General features: G+C 31.8%; 1 protein-coding gene across 1 annotated transcript in view; it reads right to left on the reverse strand.

Annotated features, from left to right (window-relative positions):
* Positions 1 to 17,014, reverse strand: part of ANKRD7 (ankyrin repeat domain 7) — a 1,180,453-nt gene that overhangs the window by 354,151 nt on the left and 809,288 nt on the right. Inside the window, exon 25 of the mRNA XM_010343808.3 lies at positions 5,875 to 5,995. The gene's annotated coding sequence lies outside the window, so the exon portion shown is untranslated. The remainder of the gene's footprint in view (positions 1 to 5,874; positions 5,996 to 17,014) is intronic.

Below are 17,014 nucleotides of genomic sequence, written 5' to 3' on the forward strand. Positions count from 1 at the left end.
AGAGAACATCTGACATTCTAGAGATGGGTGAATGCAAACATTTCAAACTTTCAAGAGAATACAGTGCACAAGGGAGACTACTACTATAACTATCAGGAAGATAATACCAAGAGTTTGGAGAATGCTCCTATGCTAGGGTTCCCATAAAACAAACAACTAAAATCAAATAGATCCAAGAATCAGCTAGATAAAGAGTTTACTCGCTTTAACTAAGCAGTCTCTTCATCAGTCCACTACAACTAAATCTTTATAATACCCAATAGGATGTGTTTTTCCACAGGCAAATGAAGTGCCAGCAGCTGCACAAATACTTCTCTGTCTAGCCACTGAGTAATCAAGAGCAATTATATTATTCAGCTTACACAAGAGATTTTGAAGTCTGTTGTGTAACCATAGACTTTACCGTGGAATCTTCTATACAGCCTGTTATGAGGGATAAATTTCTGATCATTGCCTTATTTACTCCAAACTATGGAAAAAAGGATCTAACACTGATGCCCTTGTAGAATAATGAAGACCTCCTGACAATGTTCTCTTTAACCCTTGGTATAGGTTAAGAAGAATGGACCAATGTTCTGTTTCTGACTGTGAGGCAACATGTGTACCATTAACATTTCTCACCTACATTGGGCCTTCATATTCATCAATTATGGCATTAGTTTATCCATGTATAAGGTTGGCTGCAAAACCCTTCACAATATAAGTATACCCCATGAGTGCACAAAACAGACCTCCTTTTCACTGGTATATTTCATAGAGGTATAAGCATTGAAAAAAAAAATTGAAAGATAAGAGTCTCATCGTAGTAGAGAAGTCTTGATCTGTGATTCTGAGAAAGAGCTGTCCACATCAAGAATGCTGTCTTCTTCTAGGAAGAAACTTCCCTGGTTAGCTTTACCATAATGGTTCTAAGAGGTGTACAGTTTGAAGAGCGTGGAAGGAAGCTTCTGAGTTGTGAGATTACGAACACAAGGTTCAAGGTCCTGAAGTTTTACCGAATTGTGGATGGCAAGGGAAGTTTTTCTCTGATGCTCTCAGAAGATCCACTTGGGATCTTCTTGTGATCTAGACTATGAAGGGGTTGATTGTCCTCAGTCATTGAACCATGTAAAGCTTGCTTTACTTGCTGATAATACACTGTGACATAATGAGCTACTATTATAACATCAGCACACTAGCATGGAAAAGCTTTTCTACAACCAGAAAACTTGAATTAAAAATGACAACTTCATGAAATCCCTCTAGAAATGTTTAAATGGCCCATCAAGTAGCGGAATATACCTGAAGTTATCATTGTCTTCCAGGATACATATTTGGCAAACCAAACATTAGTTGTAAACTATTTTAGCAATTTAGAAGTTACCACACTAACATATAAATTTAATTTGGATAATTATATCTTTCCACGAAGAGTCATGGAATCCAGAACTTTGAATAATGAAAGCTTTAAGGACTCAGGAACGACAAGGCAGCCATCCTAGTTTTTTATGAGCCCATGCTTAACGTTGAAATTAGGTCCTTTTGAATACCAGTTGTTTCTCCAATTTAGGCGTATAGCACTGATAATTAATGGGTTATCATAGGTAATTTGACTTAGACCTTGGAATTCATTGAAATTGTATACATAGATAATGTTAGTACTGGCTGATTTTGCAGGAAAATCTGGCAAAGTATTTTCCTGGTATTACATTACTTTTGTCTTGCTTGGGTTAATTTTTTTTATAAATCAGGTAATCTCTTCATTCAAATTTTGGGAATTATTAAAGTCCAAATGATATGATTCTAAAGTGATCAGAAATCCATATTCAAGAGTGCTTCTCAGAGTTCATTCATGAAGACCTCATCAAAGACTCCATATTCTAGGATTTTGTGTGCTTGCTAATTTTTAAAAACTAACTCAGAAAGAAGCAGTTAACTGTGGAAATAACTTTAAGTAGTCATAAAGATACAGCTGGCAAGGAAATTTGGTTATTTCTGTGGTCTATAATAACAATATAATAACCATAATTATGATTGATACGTATATTCAGTCATATTAGAATTTTAGAAACCTCATACAATTTTGGAATATATTAATAACTTCATTGAAATATAACCTGAAGAAGGATAAATATTATATCTTACTTGATAATGCACCCCATGTAAACTAACATGTCAAATAATCGTGTTTATCTCTATTTTAAATGCTTGATGGACCCTCTGTAGCATTCCAAACTTAAAGGTCAACAAAGACTTAATTGTGAAGAGGAAATTTGATTTTAGGAAGCCCATCAAATACGTCAAAGGTCACCATAAAACAATAGTCATTCATTTAACAGTGATAATTAAAATATTTTTAAAAACAAATACCTATATGCTTTAATAAAGGACACTCAGTTTTTCAATCAAGAAGACTTAAGACAGCATAAAACAGAATCTATTTTTCTGTCCTCTCTTTCTTCTTTAACTTTTTGCAGTTTACTCAAAAGACAAAAATATTTTATGTTTCTTGTTAATACGAAACAAAATTTTGATCAAAAGAGAAAAATTAATTTTACTATGTTATTAGTGTAACAATACTAAAACTATTTTTAATAAAACCTCATATTATCTATCATGTTTTAAAAACAAATTTTTCATAAAACTTTTGTTTTACCTGTTTCTGTGACTTAGTCACTTTTATTTCTTCAACTTGAATACCTGAAGTAACTTAAAATCAGACAAAATTTTTAATAAACACTTTTGTTCTTTAATAGCTTTCTTCATCAAAAACACTGATTTTGTTTATATACGCTGATAAAGAGCTGCTACAGAATTATTTCTTTCATATCCAGTACTTTTTAAATCCTAGTGAACCTAATATGTTGTGAAAACCCTAGAAAGCAATTTTGAACTGTTTTATATAAGTATATGTGGGAAAAAAATTATAATTTTTTTACAAAAGTACCTCTTGAAATTATTGTTTATTAACAGATCTAAATATATTTAGCTCTTCCATACCATATAAACATAATATGCTGCAAGCCACCATGGCACATGTATACCTATGTAACATTCCTGCACAATCTGCACATGTACCCCAGAACTTAAAGTATAATTAAAAAAAAAAAAAAGAATTTCTCAGTGGAAAGTCAGGAAATTAATGCATCCTGCCCTGTCAGGACATTTTGAAGAATGACTTTACTGGTGATTGACAAGAGTATTAAGCACACATATAATGTATTTTGACTTTTCTGTATCATTTTAAATTAAAATTTATAATATGATGGGAAAAAATTATCAAGAAAAAAATAATGTCAAAGTATATACACTTAAACTCATGTTTAATAATTCATATTTCAGTATCCTAACTTACAGATGAGTTGGTAATTTTATAATTATTGATTACTTACACTTTTCCCATTTAAAAAAAAAGCAGCACATTTTATTGGTAGCACTCGTTTAATTTTACAAAAACATGCTCCCTGAAGCTGAAGCAAATCTAACTGATTTTCAACACAACAATAAAACATAAACACAGTTTTTGGAGTTCTTTTTAAACAGATCTAACGTGAGAATCATCTGAAAGATCAGAATTGTCTATTTTGGAAACACTGGATTTATCAAATGTGTATTTGTTCAACAACTGTTCAAGAACCGTGTTAACGTTATATGTAATAATGACACGTTTTCTAAGATTTGACATTTTCAGCAATTGATAATTACTCTATTTTGTAAATGGAAATATCACTACTAAAAACCGAATGCTATAAATAGAACAACTTTTTTGTTTGCAAAGTCAATATGCTCGAGAGATTTGAAAATAATAATAAAAGTGAGATACTTCATGGCAAAATTATCTCAGGGTAAATGCTGCAGCTACATGCACCACTGTTGAATATACTTGAGGCAAATGGGAAAATGGTTAATTTAACATGACATAACCCTAAGATTTTAAGTTACTGAAAAGGCACCCTCCCTAATGTCTTTTTCCAGTCATTCTGTTTCAAGTAGTCACGTGGCACCCAGGAGGACTATGAACCTCAGGAGTATCAGGACAGAAGACAGAACTGTGAAGACTATACCTAGAGGATCCAATCCTTCTCAAAATAGCTAGGAGGTGAAACAGGAAAAGCAGAGAAAGAAGCAGCTAAATTTGGCTTAATTCTGGCTTATAACTGCTGGTCTAGGCACTAAGAACATGTGTCTAGACTTCATCATGGCCACCTATCCAGAACCCTGAATCCAGAGACTATAAACCAAAGATGTAAATTCACAGTCAAATCAAGCAAGTATCTAATTATAATTTACTGATATTTTTGAAGCCATTTCTATTCAATAATTTTAAAACTAGCTTTATTTACCAACTATCACATACGTATAATATATAGAGACATACAAACACACAGAAGCAGATCTTATAGCTCTCACAAAGTATTTCCATTTACCAGCTATAAAGTATTTTTTTTTCTTTTTCACATTCAGTCTATGAATCTTCAATTTACCTGTTTCATTGCCATAAGCAATTGTTAACTAGGCAACAAATTTGCATTTCTAAAAGGACAAATCTTAGGTGGAACAAAAAAAATGTATACTTCATAAGCACAGAGCTAATACTTTAGGCCTAAGTATTGTATCACCATTTGCTCAAACCAAAGGGGAAAAATACTGCTCAAGTTCATTAAGACAAGATGGCCAGAAAAGCACCTTAAACAAATGTATAACTTATGTAAATTTAAAAGAATGGTACGAGTTTTGAATATACGTTGGCAGATATCCTTAAAATTGGAGATTTCCTTGATAGATGTAACTTTATTTTACAAAAGAGTTTCCAAATAGCCAATTAATTTCTAGAAAGGTATATTTTAGTTTAGTAGGGTATTCTTTGTTAACTTAGCTACTGTTTCTTAGCTAAAATTACTAAGTTCAGTATGAAGAAAGAAAATATTTTTTTTATGCCTGGACTCAGCATGGATATATCCATAAAAGAAGCAAGCCTATTTTATCTGTGGGCCTACCTTGTATAAACATCTTATCTAGGATAGCTTTCTTTCCACCTTTAAGATGTGATACTAAGCCAAAAGGTTAGCAGTTTTAATTTTTGTTTTCAATTCATTGCTTAAGATTTTTATTTGCCTTTCATAAAGTATTTAAATAAGAATATTCAATTAAAAAAAATGAAATGTGTTTTGAAATTTCTGCATATCAATCCCTAGATGAGACTAATTTGGGAGTCTTCATTTTCAAACGTAGTTCTTCAGTGCAGTGTTGTTCATTTGAAATGTTCTATTGTGACTTTACATTTTAGTAAGATTTCACCATTTCTCTAAGACTTGCTGCTTCCAGGGCCAAATACTTATGCATGTATAAGCCCCAGAAGGAATTCAGGTCTTCAGAAATTAAGCATCTCATTTTCACTTCAATTGCTGGTTTTGTCTCTTAGGTTCTCTTGATCAACTTAGACAATGATGATTTTCCCTTACCTAAGTGGTATGGTTTGGCTGTGTCCCCACCCAAATCTCAGCTTGAATTGTAGCTCCCAAAATTCCCATGTGTTGTAGGAGGGATGGTGTGGGGAGTAATTCAATCACGGGGTCTGGTATTTCCTGTGCTTTTCTCAAGGTAGTGCATAGGTTTCACAAGATCTGATGGGTTTATCAGGGGTTCCCACTTTGGCTTCTTCTTCATTTTTCTCTTGCTGCCACCATGTAATAAGTATCTTTCACGTCCTGCCATGATTCTGAGGCCTTCCCACCAATGTGGAGCTATAGGTTCAATTAATCCTCTTTTTATTCTCAGTTTCCAGTATGTCTTTATCAGCAGCATGAAAACGAACTAATACACTAACATGCAAGATAAATAAACAAATGGATTGAACACAAAAATCCCTGAAAATTTCCAAAAGAGAGCACTTACCAAAATCCTCAGTTGCTCTGAGAGAATGATGAATATAATGGCCCTGATGGGTACCTCACTTGGTCAGTTGGCATTCCTGAGTTGCAGAAAGCTCTACTTTGTATCCCTCTTCTGACACCATCTGCTCAAAAAAAGAAAAAGAAAAAAAACCAAAACTATGGCTAAATTAAATTTAGAAGAGCTCAATTGAGCAAACAACAATTTCAGAATTGGGCAGCCTTCCAAGCCAGAGTAGGCTCAGAGACTACAATGCAAACACATCATGGAAGAATATTTACAGCGAGAAAAAGGAAAGTGAGGTACAGAAAATAGAAGTGAGGTACAGAAACAGCTGGATTGGTTACAGCTCAGCATTTGCCTTATTTGAACATAGTTTGAACAGTTGGCCACCTCTGATTGGCCAAATCTCAGTGACTGGCCCAAGATAGGCTATAGTCTTCTTACAACTCCATTTACATTGCAGATTATGATGTCAAGAGAAACCGTTAGGCCAAACTCAAAATACGTAAGGAGGCAGCTTTAGGCTAAACTCAATTTAACAAGTGATGTGTCTATTACTCCTTTCAGTTCTATCAGGTTCTTATTTTTCTCACATATTTGGCTGCTCTGTTGTTAGTTGTATATACATTAAGAATTATTACATTTTGTTGGAGAATTGACTCATTTTATCATTATATAATACACATCTTTAGTCCTGATAATCTTGCCCATTCTGAAATCTGCCTTTGGATTAATTTAGCTCCTCCAGCTTCAATTAGTATTAATAAGGTACATTTTTCTCCAACACTTTACTTTTAACCTCTTTAATTCTTCACATTTAAGTGGATTTTGTGTAGGCAATATATAGTTTCCTAGTTATTTACACAACTGTGACAATCTCTGTCTTCAATTGTATTTATACCATTCACATTTAAAATAAATTTTAAATATTTAAATAAATACCATTTCTAACAGTTTTAGATTTATTGCATTTGTTACTGTTTTTTCTTTTACCCTTTCTTCTCTTCTCTGCCTTGTTTGCACTTAATTGACCACTTCGTATGCTAAATTATGATATCTCCTTCCTTAGATTGCAATTTTTTTTCCTGTTACCTTTTAGTAGATATCCTGGAGTTTGCAATATATATTTTTCATTTCAACTAACACTATACTGCTCCAAATACTGCTGTGTATTTTTTAATGCAAGTACCTTATTACAGAATACTTCTAATTTTTCTTCTCATTCCTGTAATATTGCTGGCATTCATTTCACATGTCTGTTTGAAATAATCATTTAATACAGTTCTTTATTGCTTTAAACAAATATGTTTTAGATCAATTGCAAATATGAAAATATTTATATATTTTCTTTTTTTCTACTCTGATGCTTTTCTTCTCTTTATTGGATCTAAGTTTCAGGCCTATATAGTTTTCACAGTGTCTACAGAACTTATTTTAACTCTGTAGATGAGATCTACTAGCAATAAATTCTCTTTGTCGTCTAGTTTTGGATTTTCTCTTAACCCATCTTCAAATTCACTGATTCTTTTCTTAGCATGCCAAGTCTGCTAATGAGCACATATATCTAAAACTTTCTTTGTTTCTGCTACTGTTTTTTTTTTTTTTTTTTTTTTCATTTTCTAGCATTTTCTTTTACTCTTTCTTAAGATTATCTATGTCTAGGCTTACACTATCTATCTGTTTTTACATGATATCCACTTTTCTCCAGTATAGTCAACATAGTAATCATAAGTTTTTAAATACCCTGTGTCATATCTGAATTTCATGTTATAACTGAGTCTGGGTCTCATGACGTCTTTGTATCTTGAGCTTATGTTTTACTTTTGTTGTTTTTGACATGCCTTGCACATGCTATATTACCCACACATATGTATAATAGGTACTGAAATAAACAGATTTTGAATGTCAGGATTTATGTTAATCTGGCTGTGAGTTGTTCTGTGCTTAATCTTTGTTGTGCATTCTAAAATCATCTGAATAAATCTGTCTTTCATTGTGCCTGTGTCCTAAGCTTGTGACTTTCCCAAGTATTTATTTTCTCCCAACCTCCTATTTCTTTCACAGCTGCAGATTTCTTGATTTATTTTCTTGAAGAAAGACCTCACCTCTATACACTGTGATTTTATTCCTCTGGGAAGGAACCCTCTTCCCAAATAGGGATTAAGCGTCAAAAGTAAGTTTTGGTAGAGTCTTCTTTTACAGAGAGTAGGACTTTCTCTATGGAGAAGGTTCTTCATGTTTATTTCAATGGATATTTTTCCTGGCAAGCATAATGACTACTTTAGAGACACCTAAAAAGTTTCGTAGATGCATTTTATGTTCTTAAAAAGCCCAAGAAAATCCCCATTGTTCAGTCTTCAGCTTCACACAGAAATTAACAATTTAGTATAAGTTCTCACACCTGCCTCATATAAGACTTGGAGCTCCTCAAGATCAAAGATTTTCTTGTTTTTCTTTTTCATTGTCACACAACTAGTACCTATCATAATGCTTGGTATAGAACTCATGCTTTATAAATATTTTTTCTGAGACATACTAATAAATAAGCATTCGATTTATTTCATGATGCTTTGGCAAGTAAATACCTATTTGTGGCCACATAGTACACTAGAATCCAATAAGACGAAAACAGAAAGAAAGATTTAAGTATTAAAAATATATAAATTTTAAGTAATGAAAGGGTTCATTCCAAATCTTATTGATGTGAAAGTCAACATTTCTTTATATAAAAATATGTCTGCCTACTAAGTCTACCAAATATTACACAATAGTAGATAAAATTCCAGGGAATCTCAATATTATTAAAAATGTAAATCATGTTGAATTTGATCATTACTGGAATTGTGGCAGTTTACTATTATTTATTAAGCATTGCAACCTCTGACATTTTGATTCATAAATATTTTAATGTTCTTTATAAGATTAAATTGTTTCCTAAATTGCAAAATTAAACAGATCATTTATTAAAATTCTACATTATAACACTATAATAGGACATGTCGCACTTTTAATACAGACCTGGATAAATAACGAATAATCTTAATACATGAGACCAATAATTGAAGATTATATGTGGACATAGAGTGTTCAAGTCACTCAATATTTTATAGGCATTGCTAAAATAACCTTTGGCTTATAGATTTGCTATCTAGACTATAAAACAAAGTGCTAGAGTGCCATCTCCTGGAAAGTATGATGATCTGGAAGAGGAGGTGTGGTTGAATATGAATTATTTATTTAATAAGTACTTCAGATTAATCAAAACAATGAGGAAGGTTAAAGGGAAGGATAAGCCTACAGATTTCTCTTCTCACGGTAATAATTGTATTTTAATATAGGGTAATATAAGATTAAATATTTCACTCTTATATGTAACATTATTATTTCTTTACCTTTTGGAAGATTACATCAACATACACCATTACTTTGATATTAATATTCAGGATATGTGCTGAGCTTACAAAGCACATAAGGTAAATCATTTCAGGTCATGAAATTAACTTCCTGTTTAAAATAAGTTAGGACTCTCACTTTATAGAGGCCCCCCACTCATTTTTCTAATCTTATGACCATTATCAAAAATTGTTAAAATATGTGGCTATAAAAGGTATTCAAGTCATTTAGTGAAAGGTTGTATGTTTACTGAGAATACATTTCTATGCCTCATATCAATCCCAATCTTAAACTCTCTTTTCTTTATTTTCTTCATGTATAACAAAAAGCCTTCAATGGTTTACATCTATTTTTACATATTTCCTATCAGAAAAGTCATTATTGCTCTATAAAGTTCCCTATGCTCAATATTTAACCTATTTCATCTTAAATTTCTATCAGTGGAGTTAATATTTATGAATATGCTTTTATTTTCATGTTTACATAGTTTTTGCTATTTTGTGTTGAATTTCTAAATATTTTAAATTATTTTCAAAAATATTTTATTGCACTATTAATGAATACATAACAAAATTTTGCCACACAAATTACTATCAGATTTCAGGCTCACATTTTTTTTTAATGGCCAGTATATTAGTCACATTATTCTAATGGTATTTTTGTAATACTGCATGGGAAATATTTTAAAAGTGGTACATTAAATTTATTTAAAAAATCATATTAGTATTTATTGATTCACTATGAGTTACTAGTTGACACTCTACAAAGCTACAATTAAATATACTGAAACAATACAATAAAATACAATATACAATGAAAGTTATCCCTGTTTTCCATGTAAATTATCCACCAAACAACTATAAATGTCAAAACTATAGTTATTAGTTATTTGCTATGTACTAGTTTGTGTTGAGAAACCATGAAAATGATTACTATGTAAGAACAAGCGGATTAATATTTTTTTAAGTTTTAAATCTTTCTTTGAAACTTTATTAAATGTATTGTAGAATTATGTACAACATACAGCATCCATTTTAAAGTAGGCAATTCAATGAGTTTTAACAGCTGTGTACACCACTGTAACTATCAGCAAATTGGTAATAGAGAATAGCTCTCCAACCATTGGCTTTAGGCAACAATTACTGGCAATTTTATCATCATAATTCTTTGCATTTTTATATAAATGTAATCTTGCAGTATGTAACTCTTTTTTTCTAGGTTCTTTTATTCAATATATTAATTCTGACACTCCCCTATGTGCTTGCATTTACCAGCAAACTCTGCTATTTTTAATGTTTATTTATTGTACCTAATTTATTTACAATTAATACAATTTTACACTAATTTTTGACTTGGGTGATGTTGTTATAGCTACTGTAAATAGTACTGTATATGGTTTTGTGGAAACATAAGTTTTCACTTTTTCTTGGATAAACATCCAGGGGTACAATGGATGTATCATAAAGTAAAGTTTATGTTGAATGTAACTGCAAAGCCTCTCTTGGATATGTCAGCAAAAAGACTACTTTTTCCCCATGAACTCTCATGGCCTGCCTTATATATCTACTTTCTGGAAATAATCATATTGTCTTGTGTATTAGTTATGTGTACACATGCTTTCTTTACATAAACTCTATTATTAAAAACCACATGAACACAAGAGACCATTTTTTTTTTCCATTTTCATATACAATACTCCCTCCATCAAAGAAGGTGTTTAACAAGTACATGTTTCAAAATAAAAAATCTTAATTTTAATACAGGTATCTTTTCATATATTTCACTTTGGTTCCACTCCCCTTGACATGAGGTACTTACCAGTGTACTTTCTACTATATTCAGTGCCTATTAGTATTGTTTTAAAAGGTAATTCGGTATTGCTTTTAAGGACGTGTGAATGGTAAGAGTGCAGTCAAGTTTTTTTTTTTTTTTTTTTTCCCATGAAGAGAAATGAGATTATGGTGTGTGATCAAATCACAGGAATAATAAAAACCTATAGAGACACAGGTGTTACAATAAATAAACTTGATACTTGGAGAAAACATCTTAAAGGCCTATTTTAAGATGACTGATATGTGCAAATTTTGTTCTAACTGAGATAGGAATGAACTCTAAAAACGAGTTCTTTCCTGGTGTAAACCATCAGTGGGACTTCAACATTGGTTATTCTTACTGCCTTCTTTGAAGGTCAAGATTGCATGCTGACCAACAAGAGACAAAGGCAAGAAATAAGAACTTAGCCACCAGAAATGAGATTAAATGTGATTTCATGAATATGAAATACCTTTTAAAAAGTCAATGTGCTAATTAAAAGTGCTCTTGGACATGAATAAGCCAGGTATCTCAGCAATATTTATAGATACAATCACTGCATTAGACAAGCCAAATGATACATCCAATATACCAAGAACTTTTCTTTCTTCATCAGACATGATGAGTAGTAATTATGTACCACCTTAAAAAAATGTGTTTGTCATGTTCTATAGAAAGATTCTGAATCCACAAGAGTGTTTTAAAGATTTTTTGAGAGAAAAGATACTAACATAAAAATTTACTGTGATTTGAAGAGTGATAGCACAGGGACACAATCATTGGCTATATATATTTTAATCATAAAATAATTTTAAAAATGAATTCAGTTTTACTGTTTTAAATAGCTCTTTGCTTTAAATCATTTTACTGGAATGATTAAAACTCAGTTGAAAATTGTTAAAAGTTTGTATCATCAAGTATATTAAATTTAGACGTCAAACAGGTAATTACATTTGGAATATTAAATATGGACTTCATGGGTGGCATTATCCAAAAGAAATAGATAACTGATTTTAAAAGATTATTCCTAAGAAACAGGTAAGAGAGAGAAAATGAACAATCTGTAAATGTAACATTTCATAGCACTGATTTAAATTATTAAGGTAAATAATTTTAAAAGGCTAATTTTTCTGGAGTATTTTAATTAGTCTTAGTCTTAATCTAACAGTCATTTACATTTTATTGTAAATAAGCTCTACCACAAATCACCTTTGTCTTTATGTATTGTATTTACATTTTTCTCCTATTCCATTAAAACATACTTTTCAAAGGAATATGTCCTGGCTTGAAATGTATATCAACTTCTAAATAAATAAAATTATGAAGCTTTCAGATTTAACTCGTGACAAGAGGCCTGCTTCTATCGGAAAAATCACATGGTTTACTATACACAATTTGTGTAAGCTTAAAGGCAAAACAAATAAAGCCTAAGAGATAACAGTTCAAAGCTTGATATGAATACTTACTAGCTACATGATCTTCAATGAATTACTTAATTCTTTTTGTATTGATACATAATAATCATACATATTTTGGGGCACATATAATATTTTCATACATGCATATAATGTTTAATGATTAATTCAGAGTAATTACAATATTCATTACTTCAAACATTTACTATTTCTTTGTGTTGGTAACATTTTTAATCTTCTAGTAATTTTGAAATGTACACTAAATTATTGTTAACTATTGCCACCCTACTGTGGTATCAGTAAATATAATTTATTATATATTACATAGTATCAAACACTAGAGCTTATTTTTTCTAATTTTATTTTTGCACCCATTAACCAGTTTCTCTTCATCCTCCCACCCCTTTACTCTACCCAGCTTCTGGTAACCATCAATCAACTAACCCCTTTTATGAGAGCAATGTTTTTGGCCCCCACGAGTATGGAAGTGTGATACTTCTCTTTCTGTGTCTGGCTTATTTCACTTAACGTAATATCCTTCAGTTTTATCCACGTTGCTGCAAACAGCGTTTGAGCCACAGTTCCTATATTTGTAAAGTGAGACCCATAACTATTTCTTTGCATAGATTTTTTTGACAATTATAGACTATTTATTTAAAAACCCTGAACCCAGTAATGGCCCAATAAATAGTACTTATTTTATAATCAGACATTTCTAACTTGTAAGTACAAATGTCTGTCCTTCAAAACTGCTGAATGTTTATGTCAGAAAATTTTCATGATTTATCCATCTTACTCAATGTCTATTCAAACTTTCTCCAAGATTTATGTAATCAATTTGAGGCTTAAAGGCATAGTTAGAGACACACCTTTGTGAATTACTTTAATAAAAGTGTGGTGAAGCAATACAGCATGTCATATACTGTTTGGAAAGTCTCATCAATTTGCCTCTGTAAATTAAATTGTGTGGCACCTCCTGGACACAGTATGCAGAAGTACTCTTGGAAATCTTTATGGATTATCTAGATTTTCCCACATTTAAATCATATGCCTTAAATTTCTTCATTATGGCTTGTTCCCATCTAATTAAAATATAAACTATTGTTATAGCTTTCTCTCTCTATTCTCATTGATTTAATTTAAAATAAAAGTGACACATTTCTCCACTGCTTCTATTTTTTGGTTTAAGCAAGAAAATACTGACTCTTAGGCAATGATGTTAGCCTATTAGGTCAGAACATATTGGAAATCAAGGGAGTCATAATGCAAAAATATAAATATATAAAATATATATATGGAGATTGTTATATATTGAGATATAACTAGTAAATAATAAGATTGAACTATTAAATTATTAGTGAATAAGAGCAATTTGGTATCTTTTAATGTCTGGACACAGACATTAATGTACAAATGGATGTATTTATCCAGCATGTAAATTTTCCTATGTGCCTAACAAGCATGAGATACAATAATAGATACTTGATATATATAAAATTTAATAAAGTTATTTAACTTCTAGGAGCCCATATCATAACAAAATGAAGAGATCTCAATAAATAATAAAAAACAAATAAAAAAATAAAGTAGATCAGTGTTCTAAATCACAATGCCAAAGAAAAATTCTCACGTAATGTTTCAGGGAAAAATTAGATGCAATAAAATCAAGTCCAAAGCCTGAAATAAAATTATAGTACATTCTTGAGACCCTTGATTATGAATTTAAGTTAGGTTCTATGCAGTAGGCAATAAGAAAATTTCAAAAGGTTGTGCAAACAAGAAGAAAATGGTCAGAACTATATTTTAAATCATTAATATTCTAAAACAATAAAAGTTGATCCTGATTTGAGAGAGGAGACAGGAGTAGAGATCAACACAAGGGGATAATCAGAGGTTTGTCCAAATGAGAAGCAATAAGGGATTATTCTGTGGCAGAGCAGTACAAATCAATAGAAAGACATATATTTGAGAAATTATAGGAAGATAAAATTGAGAAGTTTTGAAAAGTAGCTGTATACTAGTTATTAACAAAAACCCCTAATTTTGTAATAAAAATTATGAAAATTGGAAGTTCTAGCCAGAGCAATCAGGCAAGAAAAAGAAATAAAGGGTATTCAATTGGAAAGGAGGAAATCAAATTGTTTCTATTTGCAGACAAAATGATTGTATATTTAGAAGACCTCATTGCCTCAGCCCCAAATCTTCTAAAACTGATAAGCAACTTCAGCAAAGACTCAGGATACAAAATAAATGTGCAAAAATCACAAGCATTCCTATACACCAATAACAGACAAACAGAGAACCAAATCAAGAGCAAACTCCTATTCACAATTGCTACAAAGAGAATAAAATACCCAAGAATACAACTAACAAAGGATGTAAAAGACCTCTTCAAGGAAAACTACGAAACACTGCTCAAGAAATAAGATAGGACAAAAACAGATGAAAAAACATTCCATGCTCATGGTTAGGAAGAATCAGTATCATGAAAATGGCCCTACTACACAAAGTAATTTACAGATTCAATTGTATCCCCATCAAGCTACCAATGACCTTCTTCACAGAACTGGGAAAAAACACTTTAAACTTCATATGGAACAAAAAGAGAGCCCACATAGCCAAGACAATCCTAAGCAAAAAGAACAAAGCTGAAGGCATCATGTTGTCTGAATTCAAACTATACTACAAGAATACCATAACTATACTACAAGAATACCGTAACTATACTACAAGAATACCAAAACAGCATGATACTGGTACCAAAACAGAGGTATAGACCAATGGAACAGAACAGAGGCCTCAGAAGCAATACCACACATTTACAACCATCTGATCTTTGACAAACCTGACAAAAACAAGCAATGGGGAAATGATTCTCTGTTTAATAAATGGTGTTGAGAAAACTGGCTAGCCATGTGCAGAAAGCAGAAACTGGCCTCTCCCTGACACCTTACACTAAAATTAACTCCAGATGGATTAAATATTTAAACATAAGACCCAACACCATAAAAACCCTAGAAGAAAACCTAGGCAAAACCATTCAGGATGTAGGCATAGGCAAGGACTTCATGACTAAAACACCAAAAGCAATGGCAACAAAAGCCAAAATAGGCAAATAGAATATAATTAAACTTCAGAGCTTCTGCACAGCAAAAGAAACTATTATTATAGTGAACCAGCAACCAACAGAATGGGAAAAAATTTTACAATCTACCCATCTGACAAAGGGCTAATACCCAGATTCTACAGAAAACTAAAGAGGATTTACAAGAAAAAAAAACAAACAAACCCATTCAAAGTAGGCAAAGGATATGAACAGACCCTTTTCAAAAGAAGACATATATGAGGCCAACAAACATATGAAAAAATGCTCATCATCACTGGTCATTAGAGAAATGCAAATAACATGGAGCTATCATCTCAAGCCAGTTAGAATGGTGATCATTAAAAAATCTGGCAATAACAGATGCTGGAGAGGATGTGGAGAAGTAGGAACACTTTTACCCTGTTGAGAGTGTAAATTAGTTCAACCATTGTGGAAAACAGTGTGGTGATTCCTCAAGGATCTAGAAATAGAAATTCCATTTGACTCAGCAATCCCATTACTGGATATATACTCAAAGGAATATAAATAATTCCATTATGAAGGCATATACATATGTATGTTCATCAAAGCACTGTTTACAATAGCAAAGACCTAGAACCAACCCAAATACCCACCAATGATAGACCGAGCAAAGAAAATGTGGCACATATACACTATGGAATAGTATGCAGACATAAAAATAATTTGTTTGTGTCTTTTGTAGGTACCTGGATGAATCTGAAAACCATCATTCTCAGCTATCTAACACCAAGAACAGAAAATCAAACATGGAATGTTCTCACTCATAGTCAGGCATTGAATGAGAAAACATGGTTACAGGGAGGGGAGCATCACACTCTGGGGTCAGTTGGGGGGCTGTAGGGGAGAAATATCAGTGGGTGGGGAAGGATAACGTGGGGAGAAATGCCAGATATATAGATGATGGGGTGTTGGAGGCAGCAAACCACCTTGCCATGTATGTACCTAAGCAACCACCAGGCATGATCTACACAGGTACTCCAGAAGCTAAAGTATAATTAAAAAAAAAAAAAGGAAATAGTAAATAGTGAAATTATACCTACAAAGGGCAAAGTGGTTGCAGATACATGTTATAGACTAAGCTGACTAAGTGTACTCTAGAGGAAGAAGTATATTATTCTAAAGTGATTTAAGGATTGCATTTACATTCATGAGTTAACACAATACCTCTCTGTAGAGGATTTTTTTTATTTTAATTTTCATGAGTAGACAGTTTTATATAATTTTGGAGCACATCAGATATTTTTGTACATGATACATAATAATCACATTATGAAAAAGTATGTATTTATCCCTTTCAAGTTTTCTTTGTGTTACAATCCAGTTATACCCTTTTAGTCATCTGTAAATGTACAATTAAATTATAGTTGACTATAGCTACCATCTTGTGCCATCA

The sequence above is a fragment of the Saimiri boliviensis genome, chromosome 10 (assembly GCF_048565385.1).
Source record: "Saimiri boliviensis isolate mSaiBol1 chromosome 10, mSaiBol1.pri, whole genome shotgun sequence".
NCBI classification, from domain to species: Eukaryota; Metazoa; Chordata; class Mammalia; order Primates; family Cebidae; genus Saimiri; species Saimiri boliviensis.